Source organism: Apis mellifera, linkage group LG11 (assembly GCF_003254395.2).
Source record: "Apis mellifera strain DH4 linkage group LG11, Amel_HAv3.1, whole genome shotgun sequence".
In the NCBI taxonomy this organism is placed as follows: Eukaryota; Metazoa; Arthropoda; class Insecta; order Hymenoptera; family Apidae; genus Apis; species Apis mellifera.
In genome coordinates, this window is record NC_037648.1 from 1550526 (window position 1) to 1571590 (window position 21065).

At 37.6% G+C, this 21065-nt stretch overlaps 1 protein-coding gene and 1 long non-coding RNA gene across 9 annotated transcripts in view; one reads left to right on the forward strand and one right to left on the reverse strand.

Moving 5' to 3' along the window:
• Window positions 1-21065, reverse strand: part of LOC410299 (ankyrin repeat domain-containing protein SOWAHB) — a 178032-nt gene that overhangs the window by 29510 nt on the left and 127457 nt on the right. The gene's annotated exons all lie outside the window — the stretch shown is intronic.
• On the forward strand, window positions 12791-19384 carry LOC113219132. The gene is made up of 2 exons (XR_003305787.1): window positions 12791-18337; window positions 18410-19384. It is a non-coding gene; the product is annotated as an uncharacterized LOC113219132 (long non-coding RNA).

Genomic DNA, 21065 nt, shown 5'->3' on the forward strand with positions numbered 1-21065 from the left:
AAATTTCGAGTATCTTTTCTTTTTTTTTTTTATTTTTATTGGATGTTAAATTTTTGTTTAATTTTAATTTTTCAGGATGGTGTATTGAATTATTTCAAATGTTTTTTTCTTTTTATTTTAAAAAATTAATTTTAATTTTACAGAATGGTTAGAAATATTTAGGTAATACTCGAAATTTTTCCTCGATTGCTTTTTCTCTAATTTTAATTCCAATTTTGCGAAAGAATGTGGTAAATGATAATTAGATTTTTCTCTCTTATTTAAATTTTGTGAAAAATTTGCAAAACATTGTGCTATTATCTATTTAAGTTTCGTGTCTTCAATTTGTCTTTTTCATTGAATTTCTAATAAATATAAGTCGATATTAGTCCAATAATGATATTTCTAAAATTCGTGAAATTTTACATAAAATTATAAGTTTTTAAAATTTGCAATATCACGTTTTTCTCTCTAGAATGTATTACTGTATGGCATGATACTTTCAATTTTTTATATGAAAATATAATAACCCTATAATTGTCTTTTTTCATTTGGTTCGATGGAATAAATATTCTTAAAAAATCTCTCAAAATCACATCATACTATTATCAAACAACTGAACAGAATAATTCAGAAATTTTTATTTTAATTTCTTCTCTTATTATCGAGACCAGAATGCACCATTTTGAAATTCGAATCCCCCCAAAAAACTTTCCAAATCTACGATCGCAAATCGAATATTCATCTGTTTCGCCAACGATGGAATAAATATTCTCAAAAAATCCCTCAAAATCACATCATCATTATTGTTAAATCAAACAACTGAAAAGAACAATTCAGAAATTTACACTTTAATTTTTTCTCTCACATTATCGAGACTAGAATGCACCATTTCGAAATTCGAACCAAACTCCTCCCCCAAAAATTTCCAGAGGAAATCTAGGATCGAAAATCGAATATTCCATTGCCTTTTTTCATCTCGTTCATCAATGATGAAATAAATATTAAATATCAATAAATATCAAAAATATCTCTTTGTCCAAGAATAAATATTAAAAAATCCCTCCCCACATCATCATTATTATTAAAGAAACAAGCTTCCAGAACAATTCAGAAATTTCCATTTTTCTTTTTTTCTCTTACATTATTGAGATCAGAATGTATCATTTTGAAATTCGAATCAAGCTCCCCTTCCTCAAAAAAAAACTTTTCAAATCTAGAATCGAAGATTGAATTTTCCATTGCCTTTTTTTATCTCGTTCATCAACGATGGAATAAACAATATTTTCAAAAAATCTCTCAAAATCACATCATCATTATAATTAAACCAAACAAGCTTACAGAACAATTCAGAAATTTCCATTTTTCTTTTTTCCTCTCTCACATTATCGAGACCAGAATTTTAAAATTCGAGCCTCTCCAAAAAAAACTTTCCAGATCTACGATTTCCTACGAATTTCTTAACGAAAAAGATTTGGAAAACAGGTATGAATCACGATACATTTCCGTATCGTGACAATTGCGAGTGTCCACCTGACTGGCGGCGGATATTTTCGAGGGAAGGACGGTGCAACGGTTCGAATAAATCGCGATCTTGGTCGTTCCGAGGTTGATTCATAAGGTACCAGCCCAGTTGGCATCGGCCAACCGCAATTTGTTCGGAGGATGGATCGTTGCACGATCCATGCCGGCTTTCCTCGTGTCGACGCTTCCTGCCCCTCCGCTACTTGAAAAGAAACGTTTCCACGTGATTGAGAATCGCGACGGAATTAGACGAAATCGCAAATTCCAAAATTAAGGCTCGGCCTGAACCCGGGCTTAATTCATTAATGTTGGAGATTGATCAATCTCTTTCAAACGGAGGATTAACACGAATATAAATATAGTCGTTGCACGTAATCTAAATTTTTCTTCTTTTTTTTTTTTTTTTTTTTTTATTGAGCAGATAAGAAAGTTATCTCGAATTCATTCGATCGAGACGGATCTATAAAACGGTTTCATCAGATTCCTTTTGTTTTTAGAAAAGATAAATTTTGTTCGAGGTATCATTCTAAAATTGAATTATAATTAATTTTTAATCTTCCAAATATATTAAGAAAATCCTTTCCAAGTGAATGTATCCATTTCTGTATGATCTAGAAACCAAAGAATCAATTCCTTTTGTCTAGAAATCACTAGGTAAATTCTGTTCGAAATAACCATGTATCATTTTATGTATTCTATAAATTGAATTATAATCACTTTTTTTTAATCTTCCAAATATATTAAGAAAATTCAAACAAGAAAATCCTTTCCACGTGAATGTACATTCATTTCTCTATGATTTAGAAATCAAAGAATCAATTTCTTTTGTCTAGAATTTATCACTAAATAAATTCTATTCGAAATAACTAGGTATATATAACTATGTAAATAACTACAAAGTGTACATTCATTTCCCTATGAGTCGAACCAATTTCTTTTATCTAGAAATCATTAGATAAATTCTCTTCGAAATAACTACGTATATATAACTATAAATAACAACAAAGTATACATCTATTTCCCTATGATCTTGCTTTGATTCCGAGAAATCAATTGTTTTTTATCTAGATATCACTAGATAAATTCTGTTCGAAATAACCATAACATCTTACATATTCTATAAATTGAATTACAATCTTACTTTTTTCTTTAATCTTCCAAATATTAAAAAGAATCCAAACATTTAAAGTCTCCATCCTTTCATGTGTAAATCCATTCTATGAATCGAACCAATTTTTTTTGTCTAGAAATCACTAGATAAATCCTGTTTGAAATAATCACGTATCCTACAAATTATTGAATTTGAAATGAATCACTTTTTTCTCTAATCTCCCAAATATAATAAAAAATCCAAACATCCTTTGTCCCACGCGAAATGTACATCCATTTTCCTATTAGTCGAACCAATTCCTTTGTCTAGAAATCACTAGATAAATTCTTCAGTTCGAAATAACTACATATCATCCTACGTATCCTATAAATTGAATTACAATTATTTCTTTTTTAATCTTTCAAATATTAAAAAAAAATCCAAACATCTAAAGCCTCCATCCTTTCATTTCTCTATGATCCAGAATCGAACCAATTTTTTTTGTCCAAAAATCACTAGATAAATCCTGTTCGAAATAATTACGTATTATCCTATGTATTCTATAAATTGAATTACAATCTTACTTTTTTCTTTAATCTTCCAAACATATTAAAAAAATCCAAACATCCTTTGTCCCACGCAAAGTGTACATATCCATTTCCCTATGATCTATGATGAGTCACTTTGGTTCCGGAAAAATAGTCGAGAGGAAGAGAGAGAGATAGAGAGAGAGAGGTCGACGATTGTCGGAACGATATTGAATCGTTCCATCGTGTCGAGGGCCACGGATATATTTCATAGACGGTATATACGACAAAAGGAGGAAACTCTCTCTCTTTCTCTCTCTCTCTCTTTCTTTCTCTTTCTCTCTGAGAGATTAGTATGCTCGTATCTGCATGCCGCAAGATCGTATCTCCGTTGACCGCGGCCCTTTGTGGCTTTTTGTTTGCGCTGCGTATACGTATTTATGGTGACCGTCCACTTCTCCTCTTTCTGTCTCCCTCCGCCGCCATCGCTCTTTTTTCACCTCCCTCCACCCCCTCCTCCTCCTTCCTTTTCTCATCTTCCTTGTTCGCCGTTCTTCACCCGTAAGAGGGCCTCCTACGAGCCTCTTCGAGTTTGGATGATTTGCTTTGTACCTTCTTTGCCCATCTCCTCGAATTTACCTTCTTTTCTCTCCCACCACTCGTTCTATATTCTGTATTTTTGTTGGGAGGGGAGGAAGGAGAGAGAGAGAGAGAGAGAGAGAGAGAGAGAGAGAGAGAGAGAGAGAGAGAATATTGGTTGTTCAGTATTCGGTTAAAATGATATATGGAAATTTTGGGAATTCGATTCGAGAGACGATGAAGAGAACAAAGTTTTTGTGTTGCTGTTTGTATCTTTTATCGAGCAGCTTGCATTTTATGGGAGTAAAGATGTGGAAGGGTTTGAGGAATAGAATGATGTGTTGAAAAATTTGAGATTGGATTATTGGAAATTATAGTTTTGCAATTAGAAAAATCTTAAGTTTCGTTCATCACTTGTTTTATTTTATATTTTTCTTAGGGGAAGAGAGATTGTATTGGTTGTTTTTAATGATATATGGAATTTTGAGATGTTTTAGTGCAAGTTTTGAGAAAGAAAGAATAGAATGGAACTTCTGTTGATGAAGTATCAATTTGAGATTGAAAATTACAGTTTTACATTTAATCTTTCAATTTAATGAATTAATATTTGATATCATATCAATGAGAAGTATATATATTTTTTTTCAAACCATTAAAAAGAAACTTTAGAAAAAACCTTGAGTTTCATTCACCACTTGTTTTATTCTGAATTTTTATTATTGGGAGAGAGATTGTATTCTTGTATTGTTCTTAATGATATGGAATTTTGGGATGTTTTAGTGCAAGTTTTCAGTGAAAGGTTTTGAGAAATGAATGAATAAAATGAAGTTAGTATTAAAAAATGATGAAGTATCAATTGAGATTGGATTATTAGTTTTTCATTTGATCTTTCAATTTAATGATAAGAAGTACATATATATTTTTTTCAAACCATTAGAAAGAAACCTTAAGAAAAACCTTGAGCTTCATCCACCACTTATTTTATTTTGTATTTTTCCCAGGAGGAGAAAGACTGTATTGTTGTTTTTAATGATATATGGAATTTTGGGATATTCCAGTGCAAATTAAGTTTTCAATGAAACGTTTTGAGAAATGAAGGAATAGAATGAAATGATGAAATATCAATTTGAGATTGAATTATTATAGTTTTGTATCTAATCTTTCAATTTAATGAATTAATATTTAATATCATATCAATGAGAAGTACATATTTTTCTTTCAAACCATTGGAAAGAAACTTTAGCTTCATCCACCACTTATTTTATTTTGAATTTTTGTCACTGGGAAACAAATTATATTCTTGTGTTCTTCTTAATGATATATGGAATTTTGGAATGTTTCAGTGCAAATTGAGTTTTCAGTAAAAGGAAGAAATTCATTTTGAGAAATGAAGGAATAGTTTTGCATCTGATCTTTCAATTTAATGAATTAATATTTGAGGAACTTTAGGAAAAACCTTGAGCTTCATCCACCACTTGTTTTATTTTGAATTTTTACCAGAAATAAGAGAAATTGCATTCGTTGTTCTTAATGATATACGGAATTTTGGGATGTTCCAGTGGAAATTGAATTTTGAATTGAAATGATTAATATAATAATATGTAAATGCTTTGTTGAAAAATATTGAAATGTTAATCTGAGATTATTGAATATATTCAATTAACAATATTCTCCAGCCTCTTTCTGAATGAAGAAAGAAATTACACTTTTCCAATTTTCCCATCAATATCGATAATAACAATTCCCTTTTTAAATTAAAAAGAAACTTACAAACAAGAATAATCCTTAAAATACAATGTCTCTTCAAATTGAGCCTCCTCCACCTCACCTTTTGTTCCATATTTCCCATCAAGAAGAATAAAGAGATTATACTCGTTATTCTTACATAAACGAATGATATGAAAATTCTGACAACTTTTAACGACTCCCCTTTTTTCCCTTGAAAAATTAGAAAAAAAATTGAAAAATATTCCCACCAAAAAAAAAAAGGGGGAGTTTGAAAACGGAGGAAATTTTAATTGAAGGCTGTCCAAATGGCAATTAAGAAGGGAGGCACCGCCGCCGCCGCCGCAAATGGCGGAATTCAGAGGCGGACGACATCCGTCGCCTTGGCGCACCCCCTAATCCCTCCAGTGTACCAATTACCTCGTCCATTTTGGCCGCAGTTCATGCAAATTGGATTTCGGTTGCGGGGGAGGACAGCGGGGGAGGGCTTTGTCCTCGTTCGCTCGAACCGTGAGGATTGAATGTCGCGCGACCGGAAACGGACCTCCGCAAGATAACGATCATCACATTGGAGAGAGTTAAACGACCCGGACAATCTTTCTTTTCTTTCCTTTCTTCTTCGAAGAACGAGCAATTATTATTATTATTATCTCGGCCGATGATTATTCGAGACGATGGCCAATTTGGCCGATAATAGACGCCGATAATGGATCGAAGAGAGGAAACGGCGCGTAAACGTTCGACCTTTGATCCTGGCCCCAGTTTCCTTCGGTCCAAATTTTCCTCAAACTGCAATTTAAACGTGAAGAGACTGTCTGTTCGTAAAGAAACGTTTATTAGACTTCCATTCTTTCCTTTTTTAACGAATAATTGGAGAATAATAATTATCGGTAAGAAGATGTTTAAATTCGTGAAAGATTCACTAGGAGAGGTATTTCAGGAACGAAAACTATTGTTTCCTATTGCTAGATCTCGGATCCGTTTAAAATTCGAATTCGAAAAGTGGAAAAAGAAAAAAGAAAAAACGTTTTTCGACGCTTAAAAAAAGAGAAGGAAAGAGAGAGAGTCGAAGGGTGCATGGTAATGCGCCTCGGCATGGGAAACGTGGAGGATGGCTGGTTTCTCTGGGAAAGGAAAAGAACGATTATGTAAAGATGAACTTTTTGTGGCAATCTTTGCGTCAATTAAATTAAACCGCGATCGCGTCCGGGCCCTGAGGTTCGATCGAGGCGAAGCGCGAATCGTTCCCACGAACAAGAAACGTATTAAAGAATTATATATAGCGAGGGAGGTAAATTGGATGGATGCAAGTACGAAGGGATTAACGTGATTTCTCCAAGCCCGAAAAATCTTGGAAAATATCTTGGGGGAAAAGTTCAACTTGTTCTTTGATGGATGCACGAAACGATGAATTCAAGGTAAATTCTGTGTGCGAAACCTCGATGATGATGATTGTTCGATGAGCTCGAAATATTCGGTGAAAAATGTATATATAATTTGTTTTATCGAGATTCGAAATAAGAAAAAGATCGAATCGCTTTGAAAATTCGAATCGAGCCGATTTCTAGGGATACCTAGAAATATTTCTTCCTAAACTTACGAAAAACCCGCCACTTTCGCCAATCTTTTAATTCCAATAATCCTTAAACGTGATCCGTATAAAATACTAGAAACAAATACCAGAAAAAGATCGAATCGCTTTGTTGAAAATTCGAATCGAGCCGATTTCTAGGGATATCTAAGGATATTTCTCCCTAAACTTACGAAAAACCCGCCACTTTCGTAAATCTTTTAATTCCAATAATCCTTAAACGTGATCCGTATAAAATACTAGAAACAAATACCAGAAAAAGATCGAATACTAGAAAAAGATCGAATACCAGAAAAAGATCGAATCACTTTGTTGAAAATTCGAATCGAGCCGATTTCTAGGGATATCTAGGGATATTTCTTCCTTAAACTTACGAAAAACCCACCACTTTCGTAAAACTCTTAATTCCAATAATCCTTAAACATGATCCGTATAAAATACCAGAAAAAGATCGAATACTAGAAAAAGATCGAATACCAGAAAAAGATCGAATACCAGAAAAAGATTGAATATCAGAAAAAGATCGAATACCAGAAAAAGATCGAATATCAGAAAAAGATCGAATACCAGAAAAAGATCGAATCGCTTTGTTGAAAATTCGAATCGAGCCGATTTCTAGGGATATCTAGGGATATTTCTTCCTTAAACTTACGAAAAACCCACCACTTTCGTAAAACTCTTAATTCCAATAATCCTTAAACATGATCCGTATAAAATACCAGAAAAAGATCGAATACTAGAAAAAGATCGAATACCAGAAAAAGATCGAATACCAGAAAAAGATTGAATATCAGAAAAAGATCGAATACCAGAAAAAGATCGAATATCAGAAAAAGATCGAATACCAGAAAAAGATCGAATCGCTTTATTGAAAATTCGAATCGAGCCGATTTCTAGGGATATCTAGGGATATTTCTTCCTTAAACTTACGAAAAATCCGCCACTTTCGTAAATCTCTTAATTCCAATAATCCTTAAACGTGATCCGTATAAAATATCAGAAACAAATACCAGGAAAAAATTTCTAGGGATATCTAGAAATATTTCTCTCTAAACTTACGAAAAATCACCCACCACTTTCGCCAATCTCTTAATTCCGATAATCCTTAAACGTGATCAAAATACCAGAAACAATCTCATCGATCTCTTCTTCTCTCTCTCTCTTAATTTCAAAAATTTCCCACCAGTTTCGAAAAAGCTCGTGGGAGGTCGCCGCCGGAGGTCGTTAAGATTCCCTATCCATCGGGCCAGCATTGGGCAAGTGCGGGCACCAACAGCCTTCCCCCCTAGTCTCTCACTCTTTACATAATACACGAAACTCCAGGAAATGGACGAAGCTGTCTATGTTTAAACTCTCGAAGACGCGTGAACGAGAGAGAGAGAGAGAGAGAGAGAGACTTTGTGAATCACACGACGACGGTCGATTGGTAGTCGGTCGGGCAAGCGAGATGACGAAGGCGCGATCGTATATATATATATATATATATAGTTACCCGTCGTCGAATTCTATTATTCTTTAGACGCTGGTCACAGGTGGGCGCGCCACTCGCATACGCAACAATCGTGCCGCATTTAAACGCAATTACCTTGCTGCCGTGCAGACGTGCGTGAAATCACAATTTCAACCGCCTGCCCGCCGCTTGTCACCCGCGCGACAAAGGCTAGGGAGGGGGAAGGGGATAGATACGGCGTCGAGACTTCGGGTCTTTTCTTTCCGATTTTATCGGGGGCGAAAATTTAATTCGAATCGAACGTGATAAAAAAAGTATATATATGTTTGTAAGATAAAATATGTAAAAAAAAAAAAAAAAACATCCAATCTCGGCCCAATCGCGAACCGAAGAAAAACGACTTCGCAAAACAACTCCCATCCGAAGTAAAATTAATGAAACGAATCTCTCCTCAATTTCCTTGCTTCCGTCCATCCTTGATCGTCGTTGGAAGAAAAAACAAGAAAAAAAAGAAAGAGAAAGAGAGGAACAAGGTGTATCCGCGCGCGTGCACACGCGAAATCCGCGCGCAGGCGTTGGCCGGGAGGGAGGGGAGGGAGGAGGAGGAGGAGGGGTCAGGTACAGATTTTTGCGGGCAGCTCGAGCGTTGGACAGCTGGCGTGCGGTAACCCGCTTCGGCCGCAGCTCTGCGTCGGTCGTGCATCACCGGCCACCGTATTAACCCCAAGCCCCCGACCACCACCACCACAGGCCGCAGAATACGCGGTCCATGGTGCCCCGTACGTCCCCCACTCCTTCCATTCCTGTACACAGTTGTTTCCGTCGTTCGCGTTGGCACGCCTGTGCGCCCTATCTCTCTCTCTCTCTCTCTCTCTCTCTCTCTCTCTCTGTCTTTCTTTCTTTCTTTCTCGGTCGGTACCACCGCCGCCTACTTTATCGGGCCATAATTGGTTCCACCGTCGTGACTCCTCTCTCTCGCACGATTACCGGAACGTTGCTTTCTTTCTCCCTCCCCCTCCGCTCGATTTTAGCTTTAAGCTTTCTTCGGTCGATTTGAATTTCAACTCGAATTCGTTTGTTAGATTCGGTAATTTTTAAATTCGATCAAGAGTCACTCTCTCTCTCTTTTTCTTTCTTTCTTATTCGACTTTACAATTCATCGAGTCAGAGACTCTCTTTGTACTTTATCCAAAGTTTTTTCTTTGTCCTCCAGTTTTCTTCACACTGAATTTATTGAATTTAATTTATTTATTTATTATTACTTTTTCTTTTGAATTTGTCCACCGTGTTTGTATCCATTCTCGCAATACGCAACGAACGTTTTAACATCGATAAAGGAAAACGGTAAATGGCTCGGTATTTAACGAGCAGCGTTGTCGATTCGAAACTATTCGGCTCGGATATTCTGCGGTTTCGATCGTTTTTACCCCCCCCCTTCTCTCGCTATATATATATATACGAATATACCTGCACTACACAGCCACCCACGATTGGCGAATCGGTGATCGGAGCGTGGAAATTTGCTCGTCCATTTATTCCCCTCTCTTGTTTCATTTCAAAGGAAAGATTGTGCTCGCTGAAGAATCGAAATCCAGAATATTTTTTCTTTCTCTTTTTAAATAGAATTGACATCTTTCTTCCCTTCAGATTCTTTTCTCCACTTCTGAAATTTTAATTTAAAGAAAAAAAAAATCAAATATTTAGAATCATATAATTTAAAATCAAAAATATTTTTCGAAAGAAGCTCTCGCTCTTCCAACTGCGAAATTTAATCCCCCAGGTTGATTCGAGAGAGGGTTCATCATCGATGGTGATCAGCCACGCGAGCGACAAACGTTCGAAACGAATAAATCACGTACAGACGAGAGAGAGAGGGGACTCGTTTCCAAAATGGATGCGTGTCGCTATACAAGCAATATCCCTGATAATGACAGGTTACGCGCGACGATACACGAACTTCGGTGTACGAACCGGCTACCAGGAAATGTCCCGCGAAGTTAAGTACCGTGGAACAAGTCCGCTCGTTTGCTCCGTTATTAGTAGCCGCGCGTATATAGAGAGAGAGAGAGAGATAGAGACGAAGATACGCGGATTAAAGTCCTCGCCTCGCACCTTTCGACGCTCGGTCGGTAAAAAAACTTGCGTTTCTTTCGTTTCGTACCCGGGCGACGAGGATAGAGATACGTATCTCTTTCGCTTCTCGCGAGGTATCAAGATTATTTACAATATGAAATTTTTCGCCAGATGCGTGTAATTTTTTTTTTGCATCTTGTTGTCGAGGACGAAAAAAGAAAGAAAGGGAGAATACGTTCGAATATATTTACGCCGTTGAAATGTGATTTCGAGTCGATGGAGAAAATGTCATTAATGTATGGGATTAATGGTATCGAGTGAAACAGGCTTTAAACGTCACGTTCGATGTCGAAACGTGTAATCATTTCTCGGTTGGTCCCCGAGATGGACTCGTCGACAGCTTCGTTTAATTACATTTTATTACGTTTCTTTTCTCTCTCTCTCTCTCTCTCCTCTCTCTCTCTCTCTCTCTCTCTCTCTCTCTCTCCCGTCGTCGAATTTCTCGGTATTCCTTCGGAGATTGCCTTCGTGAAGTTCGTTAAATACGATGTTATTTACTTGTTCGTAACGAGCTTGTGTTTACCAATACGTATTTTTTTTTTTTTTTTATGGATACTGGCGAACGAGAAAAAAAGAAGGAAAGAGAGAGAGACACGACCGACCTTTGATTAAGTCATGATAAAAGTGTAATTTAAGAGTACGAAAATTAAGGAGGGAAGTGTAATGTGAGAGTAGGGAGCGACATCGTGATTGCTATAATGAGACGTTGACACTGTAGGCGACCAGTACAGCTGGACAACAGGATTGACTTTAATCTCATTTAACAAAAAAAAAAAAAAAATACGAGAGTAAAAATTTTCCCAAATCTCTTCGAATAGTTTCCTAGCACGAACCGTTAACAGTGCAGCCAACCTAATTCTAATTCTCTCCAACCAACGTTGCAAGCAATTTAAAGAGGCGCCTTTACTTATGCAACCAATCCAATTCAATATAATTTCAATATAAAATTAAAACGTGAAAATTATCAAATAAAAATTAATCTCTGTATCTGAGTGACGAGTATTAATTAATTCGACGTCGATTTTCGGGAAGGCACGGATTCATAGATGTACACAGGATGGATGGATCGATCGACAGGCTCTGAAACGGACGGGAGGGAACGAGCCAGCACGAGCTCATATTCCACATAATGAGGGCGGCAGCAACATCAGACAGGCCGACACGGCCGCGTAATTGAAACCTACCGAGCTAACCTACCGTTCCTCTCCCACTCCTCCTTTCCCCCCCCACTCGTGCAAAAACGGGAACTGCGTGCTCTCCGCGGGAAATCGGACCCCGAACTTGGAAGCAACGCGAGAGATCCAACCTCGTTTACGAATCGTTTATGTACCGTCGGTAAAGTCGGATCGGCCTCGATCCGCCGGTAATTGGACCATTTCGAGAAAATTGCTCGAATTTCGGTATTTTACGATCGGAAACATCGAATAATCTATAATCTTTGAGAATATTAAAATAGTTTATATACACATATATATATTGTATTTTTTCAATTGCAATTTATATATCTAATAAATTAACGCTGTTAACATTTACGAAACTCGTTGTAATCTCAAACTTTTAACGGATAGTGTACACGCGACGCGTAACTTTATCCGCTTGAACCGACGTGACCGGGAAAGTCGAGTGAAAATATTAGCGGACAGGCAGAGATCATTAGCCAGGTTAGATAAGCATGGATCGTCGAGTGTAATGTTAAGGGGCGTGCGTTAAATGATGATCTCTCGCGAAAAGAATTAAGTAACTGGATGTTTCGTTTCATCTTATCGGCCGATCTTAATCGACATCGCGGTGTGTTACGCGAAATACGCGAATACCTGGAATATATTACACGTATATTATTACATTTACAGATGTATCAAACGATCCCTCGTTTCGACACGAAACTCGTCAATTACGCAACTGGATAAAAACCAAAAAAAAAAAAAAAGAGAATATTATTTTTATCCTTATCATCTTGAGGATTTTTAATCTTAATCGAGATATTAGTCTAATAATTCGTTCGTTGGATTAATTTCAATTATTTAATCGTAGAAAAAATTCCACGAAAATATTTCACGAAAAAGAATATGCGAGATTCGATAATCTTTATAAATAAAAAAAAAAATAAAAAAGCAGAGCACAAAAACATCGATTACTTACGTACTGCAGCGATCGAGCAGCGGGCACGTGAAACGGCCATCCATCCATCCATCCGTCCGTCCGTTAGTTCGTCCCGTGCGCAAGAGAGGGCGTGTATCGTTGGCATCGTGAAACAGAGAGAGAGAGAGAAAAAAAAAAGACCAACGAAATTAACAAGCAATCATCATCAAGGGACATCGAGTCCCTACTTATATATAAAAGAGACATTCAAACTCGGATATAAAACGATCGACTGCTGTGTGCGTCCGCAGAGGCGAGTGTCGTTAGCCGACGAGTTAAAAGGGGCTCGGTGGGTATGTAATAATCAGAGGCGGACGAACGTTGACAGGCGGCAATCGAGGATTACGTCGTACGATACGAGCCGCTATTAACGTCACGTTTTTTTGCACGGATAGTGCGCCGCCTATTCGGCACGAACAGGAACTCGCGTGGAAAACGTTGGAGGGAATTTCCAAGGCGAAGTAGGGAAGAGGAGCGCCTCGATCCGTCACGATCAAACGGTACCTGTGATTTAATTGTCGCTCGGTCGAGAGAGGTCGCTCTACTCGACCCAGTTATCATTTTTACCAGATCCTATCTTATCTCTTCTTTTACAATCAACATTTACGAGCAAGATTTTCGATTCCTCGTATTTGATATTTATTCCAGTAGTAATTATATTTCGATTCTTTTTTGTACGAAAGGAAGAAACAGATTAATCTTCTTTACCGATCGAACTGAGAATCGATTTTTATTTTTTGGACTTTATTCTTAAAGGGAGATTTAAGACTCGAGCTCGGCCGAAGGAGAGAACTGGATTCGAAGGAGGCGGTGTATCTCGACGTCTATCTGAATAATAACGTGTACGACAACATGTCAAATTATTCAGAAGTTGCGAGGCACACAGGCGTGTACGCGAGTGTTTGCACGGGGGCGGCGTGCGTGCGTGCGTGCGTGCGTGCGTGCGTGTGCCACGTCGAGGAAACCACGTCGGGGTAGCGGGCAGACACGTGTTCGCGGTGGCGGTGGCTCTCGACAGCAGTTTTATAATTGCCGATAAAAAATAATCTCGATGTGAGAGCGAGATCGATGATTTTTCGTTAGGGATAATAAGGAAAGAATTTTTTCAAGAATCGAGAAGAGAGAGAAAAAAAAAACAATTGCAAAAACACGAGCGAAAACGAGACGATTAATTCGAAACAAGTCGATATCTATCCAACCGCATCGAAAATGGGACAAAGATCCCGTTCACCGAGTTATATACGAGGTATATACGATCGATGGAAAAGTCGTGATAACGACCTTTCTCTATCGAGATTGACATTTAGATTACCACGACTCGTGGATTGTCATGCGAACACTGGACCCCTCTAATAGGCTCTATTAGCATGAAACGGTGTGTAATCGTCGTATGCGCACACATGCCGGAGAACGACGAATGGCATGCCTCTCCCCAAGCCTGCCACCTTTTCGCATCTCTCGAACAATCGACGCACAATTATTCGAAGATAAATTTCGTAGCATCGACATCCTTCGATATATATAACTATATTTCATTTTCCAATTTTTTCTTACTTACTTACTTTTTCCTTAAATTGATCACCAAGCATGATGATTAATTTCGAAACAATCGGAATCTCCACGCGAAGATTGATCGATCAGTTGAGTCAAGTTGGCAGCCCTCCGTCCACTCGGTATGCGCGCGCATCACGTGACTCGTCCTCCGAACTCTCCGAGCATACCAGCTGGTAATGCGCCTCCTCTAAGGAGACGCGCACCTGCGCCCGCCCTTCCGTCTAATTATTCGGCCGGCTTTTTTAACTCGCGGCGATTTATATCGAGCAATTAGCCCCGGCTGTAGCGCTAATTGGAGTATAGACGTGGAGTATAAACGTGGCCTGGACCACGGGTCGGCCGATAAACACCGACTGTCTCGTTAGTGCCTCGCGTGGGGTCCTCGGTGCCTACTTTCGACGAGGAAAGTTTTCGAGGAGGGGGGAGGGGGGCTTTCAATCGGGAAAAATACCGTGGCGCTACGTGTTTTACAATACAGTGGATCTCGATCAATTTTGAGAAACGTTAAAATTCTAGAATTTTTGAAATTCTATAAACTCGAAAACTTTGACATTGATGAATCAAAAATATGGAATTAGAGAAACTCAAGTTTGGATTTTCAGAGGGAAGAGATAGATTCCGTAAATCCTGTAATTCGATCTCGAGATTGTGCGTTTCCAAACATCGTGAAAAAAGAAAAATATTCAAATTTCGCAAAGAGAAGAGAAATGAGCGAGTCGGTGTCCAGGCGTGGAATCGGTAACAGCGTTTAACGAGTAGGTCTACAGAGCGAGAAAACGGACTAAGAAACGTTTAAGGTTTCAAGGTGTTTAGGAGCAGTTTCGTACGCGGCGAGCAAATTGCCCGTTTCGACCCATCTTACCTTCCCCGAAAAGTGGCCTGTTCCTGGTTAATGACGAGGCATTTTCGCGCCTCCCTTCGCTACCTGCCAGACATTGATGGATACCATCCTCGATTCCAGCCTATTTTAATTTACGTTTTCGCACGAGGAATCCGGATTTCCTTATTTTATTCATCCCCCCTGTTTTGGGACAGAATCGTTTTCATTTTGCATCCTGCATCGAAAAATTTTTAAAAAAAATATAAAGATAGATAATATTTATTTATATATGTGTATAAAATTGTACAGCAAGACTGCCATCTTAATAAAAAAAAATGGCAGATTGAAGCTCGAAATATCTTTCCCCCCCCAGGAAACTAAACTGTCTCGTCTATTTCCACAGATGATGGAATTTATAAGACGTGACACAACGTGACTATCCACAGCTGGATCGGTATCTTCTTCGTTGAGAATTGCCTCGTGCACTCGTCCATGCATATGCATAAGCACGATACACTGTGCCCGTTTATCCTCTGGCCGATTTTTAATAATGGTATTTAAGTCTTATCAAAGTGTAAAAAATACATTGTAATCTCATATTTTAACATATATTTTACATATCAGGTAATATTAATCAGATCGTAATAAATAAGAATAAAAGGTGAATAAATTTTTAGATGGACGTTAAGCGACCGAGAGATTAAAATTTAACGGCAATAATTAAGTCTAATTAAAGTCAAATACAATTTGTATCGTCGACGATCGAGTTCAAGCCGATCTTATTATAATAAGAAAATTCTCTTTCTTCGTTACGCGATATACATTTTTCCAAATTTATAATTTTACGATTATATAAATTTCTATGCATAAATTTAATTTTCCAAATTAGCATAAAATATTCGTAGTTAAAATTCACGAAACAAATTCTCCTACGCGTAAATCCAAAATTAAACCTGTTGAAAATAAACAAACGGCCGGATATTATACGTACAATGGTACATGAAAGGAAAGAGGGCAGCACCGGAGGGTCCAGTTGCGCGAGATCTCTCGTGGCAGATATGGCGTTGGCCCCTAAACATCCACCATTATATTAAATTGTGTATATTTCCCTTCATAATTACTCGAATTATGTAAATCGGTATGTTAATACGCTGCATCCACCCTCCTGAACCCCTTCCCCTCCCCGCTACGCGAAGCCTCTTCCTCTCGCGCAGTACCTCGACCGCCACGCCACCGTACGATTACAGCAATTTCGTTTAAGCGTGCGCTAAATGTTACTTTATGCGCTTTTTATTCAACCGGCATCCGGTCTCGCGGATACGTGCACCGTCCCTCGGGTCCTCTTTTCTAGATCGTGCTCCGTTTAACGCGCGCCTCTATTTACATAATATTTCGCGAGGAGATACGTATCGAACGTATCGTGAGCGTGCTCGAATCGGAGGCCGCGGATCGTCGTTCAAAGTGCCGTGAGTGATTAAAAGAAAAAAATTGATCGATACTTCTTTTTCCTAAATTCGAAAATATTGAGGATAGTGCGTGTGTGTGTGTGTGTCGTGAATTTTGGAAAAAAAATGATTCATCGATATCGACAACAAGAACGCGATCCTAACCTATAAGCTTGAAATTTATACGACTAAGATAAATTGGTAGAAAGTGGATTGGACGTAATCGGACTGTGAAAGAATTTTCACCGAAACGAAAAATATATAAAGAAAAAAGAAAAAATTCTTAATTAAACGAGACAAAGACAAATCGGTAGAAAGTAAAACACGACAACTACGAAAGAATTTTTATAGCGCAAAACCGTGGCCGTGCTCGTTTATCTTACATAGTTCCTCGTCCCAATTATCCGTCGCGTGAAAAATTTATTCTTTCCGCATATTTTACGTTAGTCGGCCGGTGTAGCCGCCCTATTTACATAATTTTTCGCGAGATCGATATCGGGGCAGAGATTGCACCGCTTTAATGAGGCACGGCAACGAAATTAGGAATCTAAAGCCATTCACGCCGGGTCTGGCCACGCAACGTGATCAACCAAGGCGATCGACAGATAAGTACGATCTCTGTTATTAGCGATAGGAATCGATTCATAAAGCAAATCGACAACCACCGAAGGCGGTCGTACGAGGGCGCGCAACTCAATTCACTCGGTCGTGTTTCGGGTTTAAGTTTAGCGCCCTCTTTCGCGTTAATACTCTCGGTAATGTCGTGTAAACATGGTGTCGTACAACGTGTTTTTCGTGGATTCGTCGTTTAAAAAGTTTTCAAGTCTGACAAGATTTCGAAAAATTATGACAAGATATCGCGGTTATGGTGAGGTTATGGTGAGTAACGTTATTACAACCGTTCGGTGAAAATTTTATGTACGAGGCCTTTTCCTTTTCCGCGACAACATCGAAAAAATTATCGACACTACAACTATCCGTATAACCTATAAGAACGATGCATATAACAAATGTTAAATAATAAGTATTATTGAAAAAAATTACAGTATGATAGCTAATTGGTTATTGTATGTAGCAGTAATATATTTGCTTCTAAGTATCTTTTATAGTATAGTAGTCAAATTCTTATTCTATATAGCAATAATATACGTAATCCTGTACATCGCTTATTTACTTTTTATCGATCACAGGTAATCAAAAAGATTTTTTACTTAAATTAGCAATTTATCAATATATTATAAACGAATTTACATAGGATATTACCATTTATTTCCAGCGAATAGAACATCATTATTTCACGAAACTATTACATTTTTCAAAACTTTATAATCACGCTATTCGTACGTATTCGCATATTTTCTCAACGTCAAAAGTTTCGAGTCTAACGCCTCGACAGTCTTGCCAACGTCTAAACGCTGTTTGAAACAGGTCTTGGAGACTCGTCCAATTGACACATCGGAAGGCACGTTTCAAGTTCATCGAATCGGAAGAACGATATTATTAACGACTCGATCCTCGTTTTTTTTTTTTTTTTTCTCGTAGGAGAGCCGCGTACAGATTACCAAGTAATCCACGGCCTCATTACCGACGCCAATTATCGAATGGGACGAATCGATCGGTGGCAAACGATCATCCCCGCCGACTCTCAATCAACTTTCCGAGGCTGGAAGGACGCTGATCGACGGAGCAGCCGGATGACGATCGACTGCAATTTCGATGATGATACGGAATTATCCATCTGAGGGGAGGGGGACAGCAACAACCGGGCCCCGAACGGCGAGGTGAGTCTTCCTTGGACGTTATACGCCTCTCTCTTTCGCACCCTTTCCCTACTTTAACAAATGTTTCTCAAGGTACACACCCCACCCCACCGCCGATACGTGTGTCGGGGCATCGGTGTATACGGGAACGCTCGGAGAGGCTTTATTACACGTAGGACGGAGTGGAAGGACGATCACGGATCCGCGGGCGAACTTCGTTACGGACCTATGTGATTTTCCATGCAAATTGAGTTGTTCGCCTGTCATTATGCTAATAAAAGTAATGACGCGTCGCGTATGTACCGAGTAATGCAGCTGCTGTAATGAACCACGGTGTATAGTGTATCGGCATTGGAGGTCCTCGCCCCACCGTTTCGAGAAGCGTGACACCGCGACGTTTTCTACGCTTTTGTGGAACACAAAACACCTGGCTGAACCGAAGAAAATATTAATAAAGAGAGTTAGACTCGAGCAACAACCATGCCTTTGGTAATCGGGTTATTATCGCAATGTAAATTATGAAAGAAGAAAATCCTAACCTCAAATATAATTTTCTCTTTATTTATTCTCGATTCTCGTGTTATTTTTTATTCCATTAATTAAAGACCGTGTGTATTTCTAATTGAATAATAAAATATTTCTAATTAAAGTAAATAAATAATTACGTGAAATATCAGGTTACGTAAACACGTTTATATAACGTTTCAAATAACAACACACTATTAATTACAATTTCATTGTACACCAGCGATTGTCTTTGTTGTATACTTGCACAGTACACGTGCACATGCCATCTTATCTAATGATAAATCATTTATAGGGGAAGTGGATAAATGACATCTGTCCGGTTAATTAGTTCGAGAGAATGTCGCGGCGCGGCGTATGCGTGAGGAAAGAGAATGAGAAGGGTATGGAAGTTTGTTCTGGAAATCTGATCGAGAGAAACATGTGCATATTTTTTTTTCTTTCCTTTCTTTCTTTCCTTTTAATAACGGGTTACGATCACATCGATACGGAAAGTGATATCGAGGGATCGGAGGAATTCTTCGAAAAAATAATAGGGTGAGATGATAGTAATTATCGCGAATGATGTTTATAATTATTTCGTTAACACATTTGCATCATCGTTACGCGAACACGCGAGAAATTTAACCTTGTACGTTATATAAATATTTTTTTTTTTTCTTGCGTTTACGATCGAGTTTACGCAGGAAAATTACTCGTGGAAACGATAATTATTTTTTGAAATTCACGAGACTGTGAAAGTTAATTCACATACGCGCCATTATTTACTTTTCACTTTGTCCCTATCTTTTATGAATTTTTTTTCAGTTTAAAGATTAAAGAATTAAAACAAAAAAAATCTACAATCGATTAATTTTTCACAGAAAGCAGCACTTGTTGCCACCTAAGAGGTTAACCTAACCTTAATTTTTTTTCAGTTTAAAGATTAAAGAATTAAAACAAAAAAAATCTACAATCGATGAATTTTTCACAGAAAGCAGCACTTGTTGTCACCTAAGAGGTTAACCTAACCTAAAACACTACTCGATTAATGAATATATGTTGGACTGAAATATTAATATTAGTTATAATTTATTTAATATATTTATATTTTATAAAAGAATTTTTATGTATTTAAAGTTTAACATTAATTTATATTAAAATAAGTAAAAAAGTTAATAGAAAATTTTATTTCTATATTATATTTTCAAAATATATACTTATTCAAGTTCATTAACTTAAAATTTAAAAAATGATTTTAAAAAAAAAATTAATAATTTTTTATTTGATTTAATTTGATGGTGAATTTCAAATTAAATTATCTCATAATTTTCTTAAGTAAAAATTTAAGAAAAAATATAAGAAATATGTTGTTGTAAATAATATATTGATATTAGTGAATGGATATTCAATTAATTGTTTATCTAATCATGTTAATAAAATAAAATTATTAATAAATATTCAATAATAAATTTTATTTAATATATTAAATTTATTATTTATTAATTTATTATTATAAAAAATTATAATATAAAGAATAAGAATTGATATAACTAATCCAATTACACCTCCTAATTTATTAGGAATTGCTCGTAAAATTGAGTATGCAAATAAAAAATATCATTCAGGTTTGGTTGCGAAACTGGTTGCACGTACGACGAATAAATCCAATTACACACGATAGGTTAAAATCGTCGAATCGACGGATTCTCGTGTTGGAAAGAAAAATAAGAGAAAAAGAGAATACGAGACAACGTCTATCATTGACGTCTCCGTTTCTCACAAAGCGGTACTCGTCACTCGGCCAACGCATCGTGGGAGTAATTGCGGAAACGTCCGACGGTGGCGCAGCCGCGTTTACGTGCGTGCATAATGCATATCGCGTGACTTCGTCACGGATCCGGACAGTTACAACGTGTACACGCGTAACAATATCGCGTATCAAGGGGAATCTCGTTGCTCCTCTCTCTCTCTCTCCCTCTCTCGTACACTCGCTCACGGCGACGTCTGGCATTTTAATCGAAGCTGCGAGGGAGAAATGGATTGCCGGCGGCGGAACGCGTTATCCTCGCGGCCGGGGTACCGTAACGATCGCGTTATAAAATAGAGTGCCGTAAGCCACTTTGCCACAATCCCATGACTTTTTCTCTCCGCGATCGTCCGCCGCGGAAACCAGCCCGTCATAATTAGGGACGAGTCGCGATTACGATATCCGACTATGGATCTCTCCGGCTTGATAAAGAGA